The sequence below is a fragment of the Sturnira hondurensis genome, unplaced genomic scaffold, assembly GCF_014824575.4.
Source record: "Sturnira hondurensis isolate 20B ecotype Veracruz unplaced genomic scaffold, ASM1482457v3 Scaffold0021354, whole genome shotgun sequence".
In the NCBI taxonomy this organism is placed as follows: domain Eukaryota; kingdom Metazoa; phylum Chordata; class Mammalia; order Chiroptera; family Phyllostomidae; genus Sturnira; species Sturnira hondurensis.
In genome coordinates this window covers 5,944,049-5,953,696 of record NW_028093985.1, presented here as the reverse complement: position 1 = coordinate 5,953,696, position 9,648 = coordinate 5,944,049, and the positions used below count along the sequence as shown (strand labels likewise).

At 45.1% G+C, this 9,648-nt stretch overlaps 1 pseudogene; it reads right to left on the bottom strand.

Moving 5' to 3' along the window:
* Positions 1-350: 350 nt before the first annotated feature.
* LOC118977435 (mortality factor 4-like protein 1) lies at positions 351-1,350 on the bottom strand (annotated as a pseudogene).
* Between the last annotated feature and the right edge of the window lie 8,298 nt (positions 1,351-9,648).

The window sequence follows — 9,648 nt, the reverse complement described above, 5'->3', positions numbered from 1 at the left end:
GGTGATTTGCAAAGGATAAGCTCTTTACTTTAAGCACCAATAAAAAATAAAAGGAGCACAAGTGTGATCAGTTATATGCATCCACACGTACTACAAAGGTGCGGAGTGTCAAGGGAAGAGAACCGCCAGCATTCAAAAGCAGCTTTGCCAGCTAGGCAATAGAGCACTCTACAGTTTGTCTCTCCATTGTCCATCAATACGCTGGAAGCAACTTTAAAATGATTTTACAAAGAAAAGAAAAAGGAGCTGTAATCCCTTTTATTTTCTCTATTTACTATCAAACAGAAAACAAACGTCAAGTCAGTTATACACTAACACTTTCCCAGTACGTCCTGTGTACAAGAGGAGGACTAAGAACAGGAACGTGTCACAGAGATCCACACCAGGGCGGGAGCGAGCGCCTCTCCCAGCTTTTGGTGGTGCTCAGCAGGGGCCCCTTCATAATCGCTGGCATCAATCAAAGTTGCAGAATCCTTTGCCGGGTACTTTAGGAAATCATGCAGATAATTCAGTAATAAAGCAAGGCTCTTCTCACCCAGAGGTGTGTAGGCCAGCGCCACTCCAGTTCATACAAACAATCTCAGCAGATGCGGTGCTCCTTACACCCGGGAGGTGTGCATCCGGGTGGGTGGTCCGCGAGCATCTCAGCATGCTAAGGCCTCTCAAACTTGGAGAGTAGCTGAGTGCCCAGCATCACGCTGAATTGCTCCTTTACCCCTGCCAGGACTTCACTGACAGGGTCCCCCTTATTATCTGTGTTTCCTCGAGATTTCTTGTAATTTGCATAATCCTCCAGAATGGAACCCGAATTCTTCTTGGCAGGAAGATGAACCAGCCGGGTAATGAGTTCCCAGCCATCCACAGCCACAGCTTCACTTTTTCAGGAATCGTCCTCACTTTGACTTCAGCCCTGTTCATGAATGTTTCCCCGTTTTCAACAGTGGGACCTGCTGGAGCTCTCTTCTTCCGAGGAGGTTGAGGTGTCTCACTGGTACTGCCGCCGTCTCCATTTCCAGGCGTTTTCTGTCTGTTTGTTTTTGTTTTCACCTCAGCGTTTTTCTGTTTGCACACCCACTGTCTTCTCTCCAGGGCAGCCCCTCTCATGGTCCCCTCTGCCTACTGCTCCAGATTGGCTTTTTGAGGTTCTCACTGTTTCTGCAGATTCCTGTCCATGTATTTGAGTACTCTGCTTTCTGGGACCCATTCACCCCAATTTTTATCCCAACCACTGTAATGTATAAAGTATTTCACTTGTTTGTCCTTTATGGCCACCATTACACACTTTGCTTCATAAAGAAGGGGCCCGTGGAAGCATAGCACTCGCTCTTCCTCCTGGAATTTAAGCTTCGGGTCCTGCTTCGGCACCACTCACAGGGATCCGCAGCCCCCACCTGGCACCCCGCCCAGCCCCACGTCAGATGCCGTGGGCAGCACCAGCCCTACAGCCTGGAAACCTCCTGCCCGTCGCTTTGACATCGTTGTGGATTTTAAGACCATTTCTTCTTATGCTCAGCATTGATGAAGACCTTTTGCTCAGTATCTCCCAAATGAGAACTCTACGTATATTTTAGTATAGTAGCAATCACGCTGCCCTTTTCTGTTTTTTTTTAATTCCATCATTTATCTCTTTTTTAAATGTATTTTATTGATCATGCTATTACAATTGTCCCATTTTTTCCATCACTTATCGCTTGAAGGTCTTACTTGTCAGGCGCTCCTACAGAGCTCATTTATATTGTCAAGCATCTAACTTGTCCCTAAGGGTTTTCCTTGACTCAAGAGAGAATAGCGCATTAGGGCACATCTGACTGATAGTGAACAGCACTTGAAAGAGCTATTTTTAATTTTCTGGGGGAGAAGATTATGTTCTGTAGGTATCACATGTGTTCGCCTTTGGACAATGCATTTGCTCAGTTGGGTCACTAGGTTAAAAGAGCTAAAAAGCCCCAACAAATATTCATGATTGGCAACTAGCATGGCCCCGATCACGATAGGGATGGTGCGGCGTCTGAAGGAAGTTCAGTGCCTGACCTCATATAAAGGAAAGGTGTCGTTACCCTAAGCAGTGCTGTCGTTACAGGCCTGTGTCCCTAAAGGCCTCAGTTGAGAGTGACGACCGACTCTCTGTGTGTGAGCACTGAGTCACACCTGCAGTCCTACAATGCTACGTCTCAGCCTCCGCACTCTGTGTGAACGCTCCCATCCCATGGCATCTGGAGGAAGCCTTCCAATACGCGCCGTAAAGCTCCTGCTTCTAGCTGGTCACAGCCTTTGGGTCTTTGAGGGCAGTTGCTCTGCACGTCAAAAATCCCTATTTTCCTCAAGAATTCCTTACATGCTCTCTGGGCTGCCAGATTCTCCATCCAATCAGACAGTAAACCCTACATTTCTTCCTTTGTTGTATCTCTCTACGTTGGCCTCTTCTTTCTTTCTCTTCTAACGTCTTTACCTGTAGTTCTGTGAAAGCTAACTGCCTCTCCGTAGACACGATTAGACGATGGGAGCCCTGGGAGATAAAACAGCAGACTCACTTTCACCATTGCCTTTTGGAGGACGGGTGAACAAAACAACGGGATAAACACTGCAGTCACTTTGGGGCAGGACTTTATGCGACATCTAGTTTTAGCTTTACCTGCAATTTGCAAGAGAGACCAGGACCACGACTTTTGGACACAGGGAAGCAGTGCACCTCTGCAAGTCTGAGGAAAGGGCTAAGCCTAGGCAGAAGTAGCTGCACACCCCTTAGAACACAGCCCTTCCTCAAACGCCCACGATGGCTCCCCACCGCGTTGGGTGTGGAACCTGAACTTCCAGCTGCCTTTCAAGAACGAATATCTACCAGACCAATTAGTTTGTTTCTTGCCGTTCCTCCTCAAAATGAAAGCTCTGTGTTTCCCGCCTTTCCTCTTTGGCTTCGGCTGTTCCCTCCATCGGAAATGCCTGCCTTCTTCTCTCTGCCTGGTCAGTCATCAACACTGCTCACCTGACTCAGTCATCCGTGACACTTGAAAAAAAGAAAAAGAGTTAGGCAATGAAGCCCCACTGCAAACCTGGGTATCCCATCTCTGACAGGGAACCCAATTCACATCTTTAAAATGTGTTAGGAACCACTGGTCTGCCTAATCTTTTCACGCTGAATTCAAATCCCACTTCTTCTGGGAAGCCTTCCCTGGCCATGCCAGGAAAGAAAGTCCTCCCAGTTTGCCATTATGAAGGCACTCAATGGCACTGGGCACCCAAAGCTTTCATACAGCTAGCTCTGTGTTAGCTAGGAAGCTCTTAGACTACGAAGCCACTTTCTAGCCTCAGGCCACTGGCACAATACCTTGCCCACAGTAAGCTTTTTCTTTCTAATTCTCACCTGAGGATATTTTCACTAATTCCAGAGAGAGGGGGAGAGAGAGAAACATCAATTGGCTGCCTCCTGTATGTACCCCAGCCAGGGACCAAACCTGCTACCCAGGCATGTGCCCTGACTGGGGGTCAAACCTTCAATCTTTTGGTCTATGGGACAATGCTCCAACCAACTGAGCCACTCCAGACAGGGCCTTTAGAAACCTTTGTAAATATTTACTGATTGTTGGCCCCAGACGGGAGGGGCAGGTGTGACCAAAAGTAGATACGGAGCATGTGTGGGGAGAAAACCAAAGCTGGGACGCCAAGGCAGGGTGTGGGGGCATGAGAGCCTTCTACAGAAGAGGGAAGCTGTGTGGGGGAGGGTGGAGTTGCAGAGAAGTTTGGTCCGGTCCAGGTGAATGGACAACAGGGTCCTCAGAGTAGGGGACAGGTGGAGTGAAGGACCGTGAAAATGCAGAGGGCTACAAGCTGCATTTCAGGGCCTTGTAGAGACAGCTCTCAACTGGAGAGGCTGACCTCTGACCCGGGCATTATCTGACCCAGATAAGTCAAGTCCCCAAGGGCCCAAAGGAATGGAAGGAGAGATCCCAGACTTGGATAGGGGCCCAGAAGTAAGGGGCAATGAAGAAAAGGGCCTTCTCCAAGATTCAGTTAGAGGAGGAATCCAGAGTTTGAGGGGGAGGAAGCAGACCTGCCTAAGAGCAACAGATAAACTTCTTGAGTCAAGTTTCAATCATAAGTTACTTGAGTACCAGATTTGCATGTTAATTGTTCCTTTTATTCCCTTACCTAATCCCCGAGTAGGTGGGCCCTTTAAAATGGCTGCGAGTGCACGCAGTACAGTGACCCGGGCAGAGAGGGAATGACTGCCTGGCTGCCCAGGACCCTGTCTGCTGGCACTGCCTGTTCTCCCACCGAACAGAGGACTTGCCTGGGCCGGGCCAGCCTGGCAGGAGCCTTTGAAAAGTCACCCAAAGAAAACTCTACAAAAGAGCCTTCTGTTTGGGAACAGGCCTGGGGTGCCTGTTTCATCACCAAGCTTCCATTTCTGGGATTCCACCAATGATAGATATTTTTTAAAAGGAGGGGCCAGATCTTCCTGATAACACAGTCATGGAAATGTCCCCACCCTACCACAGCTGGAAAGGTCTTCCAGCCAGAATGCTGGATGAGAAACAAATGAAGAAAACTCAGGCAGTCTGCTGGCCCAGGGCGTCCTCTCATCTAAATGGGCGGGTGTCCACATAGTGGGGACTCTGAGGCCTCTTTGCCCAGTGCTCTGTGGGGCCTAAGAAGGAGACCACCCAAACGCCACTGTGTGTGCCTCCCTCAGGCCAGGAGGCAGAACAGCCCTCTCCTGCATGCCCATGGTGAGCACGGCTTGCTGCTCGGTGTCAAGCTCCTTAGGTGTCAACCCTGTGAGACAGGCGTTACAAACTGATTCATATTGTAGAACGGACTGTGGAGGGGAGGAAACCACAGCACTGAAAGGTGAAACAAGGTGTCTGCTGACATTTGGGGGCAAGTTGAAAATAGGGGCTTCTATCCCAGGGCTGTGTGATTCTCATTAATACTAATGATACCGGCTAACAGGTATTGAGCATTCATTACCTGCCAAGCATTGTGTCTTGCCTTTATTTTTACTGGATATAATTAACATGTAACATTGTGTAACTTAAGGTGTACTTGTTGATTTGATGCATTTATATATCGTAATATAATTACCACCATAGTGTTAGCTAATACCTCGATCACCCTGCCTAATTAGACTTTCTTTTTTGTGGAGGGAACAGTTAAGATCTGGTCTCCTAGCAGCTTGGAAGCTGATGATGCAGTGTTGTGGCCTAAAATCACTCTGCGGTGCATCCGGCCTCCAGGACTTACTGGCCGCAAGTTTGTACCCTCCACACCTCCCCAACTCCCCCGGCCCCCAAGTGCCCCATGGGAGCCCACCCCCAACAGACCTACAAGGTACCTTTACTGTTCTCATTTTCCTCCTTTTACTTGTGGGTAAACTAAAGTATAAATAGATTAAATAACTTGCCTGACCTCACAGTACTACCTGGTATGGCTGGGCTTGAACCTAGATGCGTGGTCTGGGTGCTTCTCCCTGGAAGTCCTGGGTCTTCCATGCTTCTCGCTGCCCACCCCCCGCCCCGCCCCCGCTGGCTTTCTCAGGTTGGTGGCAGAAGGCATCATTAAGTGTCCATGCAGGACACATGGTGTGATGGGAAGTGGAAGTGTATCCAGAATGATGACGGAAGTAGTTAGGGTCCTACAGAGACGTGTGAAACCATGGGGATTCCCTGGTAGGATGTGGAGGTGTAGAATCTGGCCTTGCTCAGAGGGAGGAGATGTAAAAATGGAGCAGACAGAATTTTTTACTGGCCTGAGGAAATGCTTAGCTCATGGTGTTTAGTGAAAATAAGAAAGCTAAAGATCTACCTACAGTATGATCTCAATGATATAGAAAGATGCATAAAATGATAGGCAGTATTTTTTAAAGGATTTTCATTTTTTTTAATTCAAGCAACAATAAAGAAAAATCTTTCCCCTTGTGTACGTTCTTCCTAATTCAGGGTAGTTCAATAAGGATTTTTGCGCATGTACGCTGCCAGCAGCTCAGCGACCCAGGCATCTCCCCCTGGCCCCGAGGAGGCTTCGTGCTGGGGCTGCTGGCGGGGCTGTGAAGTCTCGTCTCCACCACCACCCCCATCCTGGGGAAGCGGCCCTGAGCCAGCCTGGCTGAGCACACTCTGAAGTAGGCGGAGGTTTATATTGTGCTCTTCCTACCATCTCCTTTCTGCAGCCAAATTCTTGGCATAGAGACAAAAAGTACATCCCTCCCTGTTACTCAATATAAAATGTTCCTTAAAGCTGAACAATGTCATGGCTAATTATCAACTAACAACCTTGGACATAATTATCCTTTTCCACTTTATAGAAATCAGTGTTGTATACATACAAAGAAAAAAAACCTTCCACTTTTCAGTTTCAATAATTCCTCCTCTTCTTCTTGCAAGATAAACCAGTGAATTTTAAAATAATAGAACATCAATTCATTGACTTGAGTTCATATTTTACATTACAGCTAACCTCTTAAAAAGTACCATGTGTGGATGGGTGTTGTGTGAAAGAATATCCAAAATCATGTAGAAAAGCTGCTGAAATCTACTCTTTTTTTCAATTTCTTATCTATATGAGGATGGGTATCTTTTATATACTCAACCAAACAACATTACAGCTGCCTGAATAGAGAAGCAAATACGAGCATCCAACTTTCTTCTAAATCGTACATATGAGGAGATTTACAAAAATATACAACAATGTCACTCTTCTCACTAATTACGTTTCTCATCCTCACCCAAGGACATTTTCATTTGCTCTTTTAGAGAGAGAGAGGGAGGGAGGGAGGGAGGAAAGGAGAGGGAGAAACATGGCTACAAGGGAAGCATCAGTTGGCTGCCTTCGTCTGCATCCAGACCGGGGGACCTGCACCCTGACTGGGGATCATGCACGTCCGGACTGAGAGTAGCACGCGAATGTGGGGATTAACCTGCAACCCAGGTATGTGCCCTGACCAGGAATCAAACACCCAACCTGTGGGTTGGGAGAGGATGCTTCAACCACAGAGCCGCACCCACCAGGGCTCACTCATTACTTTGTGGTTTGGAAAAATATACTTTTTTTAATTGGGATAAAATTCATCATTTTAACTATTTTAAGTTTACAATTTCATGGCTTCCAGTGCACTCACAAGGTTCTGCAACCATCACCACTAATTTTAACATGTTTGTCACCCTTCAAAGAATCCCTATACCTATGGTCAGTAGCTCAGCGTTTCCCCTGTTCCAGTCCCTGGTGACCACTAATCCGCTCTCCGCCCCTATAGATTTACCTGTTCTGAACATCTCAGGTAAACAGGCCCACACAATATGTGGTGTTTGGTTTCTGTTTTTTTTTCACTCAGCATAAAAATGCTTTCAATGTCTATCTATATTGTAGCACGTATCAGTAGTTCATTCTTTTGGGGGGTTAATAGTTTTCTATTGAATGGATGCACCACATCTGGCCGGGCGTTTTCTTTGTTTCCACTTCTTGACTATGGAAAAAACTGCTATAAACAGCAACGTACAAGTTTTTTTGTTGCACACCTGTTTTCAGTTCTCTTGGGCATACACATAGGAGCAGAACTGTTTTGGCGCGTTTTAACCATATGTTTAACTTGTTGAGAAACTGCCAAACTATTTTCTGAAGCAACTGTATCATTTTACAGTCCCAGCAGCAACGTAGGAGGGTTCCAGTTTCTCCTCATCCTTGCCAACACATGCTGTTTTCCCTTTTGTTTTTTAAATTATCTTTTGTTGATTATGTTATTACAGTTCCAATTTTCCCATTTTTTCCAGTACCCTCCTTCCCTCCAGCATCCCCCCAACCCTTGTGTATGTCCATGGGTTATACATATAAGTTCTTTGTCTTCTCCATTTCCTATACTATTTTTGACAAAATTGGTATTTTATACCTAACAATTATGCTTCTTAATCCCTGCACCATTTTCCCCATTCTTTCCTTCCCCCTCCCAGCTGATAACCTTCAAAATTCTGTTTCTATTTTGCTTGTTTGCTTAGTTTGTTTTTTTAGATTCAGTTGTTGATAGTCGTGAATTTGTTGTCTTTTTAATGTTCATAGCTTTGATCTTCTTCTTTTTCTTATATGAGTCCCTTTAACATTTCACATAATAATGGCTTGGTGATGATGAATTCCTATAGCTTTACCTTGTCTGGGAAGCTCTTTATCTGCCCTTCCATTCTAAATGATAGCTTTGCTGGATAGAGTAATCTTGGATGTAAGTCCTTGCCTTTCATGACTTGGAATACTTCTTTCCAGTTCCTTCTTGCCTGCAAGGTTTCTTTTGAGAAATCAGCTGACAGTCGTATGGAACACCCTTTGTAAGTAAGTCTCTGCTTTTTCTCTTGCCACTTTTAAGATTCTCTCTTTACCTTTAACCTTTGGCATTTTAATTATGATGTGCCTTAATGTGTTCCTCTTCAAGTCCAACTTGTTTGGGATTCTNTTCTTGATCCCTGCACCGTTTTCCCCATTCTTTCCTTCCCCCTCCCAGCTGATAACCTTCAAAATTCTGTTTCTATTTTGCTTGTTTGCTTAGTTTGTTTTTTTAGATTCAGTTGTTGATAGTCGTGAATTTGTTGTCTTTTTAATGTTCATAGCTTTGATCTTCTTCTTTTTCTTATATGAGTCCCTTTAACATTTCACATAATAACGGCTTGGTGATGATGAATTCCTATAGCTTTACCTTGTCTAGGAAGCTCTTTATCTGCCCTTCCATTCTAAATGATAGCTTTGCTGGATAGAGTAATCTTGGATGTAAGTCCTTGCCTTTCATGACTTGGAATATTTCTTTCCGGTTCCTTCTTGCCTGCAAGGTTTCTTTTGAGAAATCAGCCGATAGTCGTATGGAAAACCCTTTGTAAGTCTCTGCTTTTTCTCTTGCCACTTTTAAGATTCTCTCTTTACCTTTAACCTTTGGCATTTTAATTATGATGTGTCTTAATGTGTTCCTCTTCAAGTCCAACTTGTTTGGGATTCTGTGTGCTTCCTGGATTTACATGTCTATTTCCTTCTCCAAATTAGGGAATTTTTCTTTAATTATTTTTTTCAAATAAGTTTTCAATTGCTTCCTCTTCCTCTTCTCCTTCTGGCACCCCTATGATTTGGATGTTGGTATGTTTAAAGTTGTCCCAGAGGTTCCCAAGCCTATCCTCATTTTTAAAATTCTTTTTTCTTTCTGCTGTTCTGATTGAATGCTTTTTCCCACCTTGTGTTCCAAATCATTGATTTGATTTTCTGCTTCGTCCTCTCCACTGTTGGTTGCCTGTAGATTTTTCTTTATTTCACTTAATGAAACCTTCATTTCTTCTCTTTTGTTTTTTTTTTTTTTGTCCTCATTGAGTTCTTTGAGCATCCTGATCACCAGTATTTTGAACTCTGCATCTGATAGGTTTGTTATCTCTGTTTTATTTAGTTCTTTTTCTGGGGTTTTGTGCTGTTTTTTCATTTGGGCCATATTTCTTTGTCTCCTCAATTTGGCAGCCTCCTTGTGTTTGTTTCTGTGTATCAGGAAGAGCTACTTTGACTCCCTGTGTTAGAAAAGTCACCTGTGTGGGTGGGGCCCTAGGTAATTTCCAGAGCGTGGCAACCCTTCATGCCTTTGTGGCTCTGTGTGGGAAGAGGGCTCAGAGAGGGGACCGTGCTTCTACCTTGCTTCTGAAG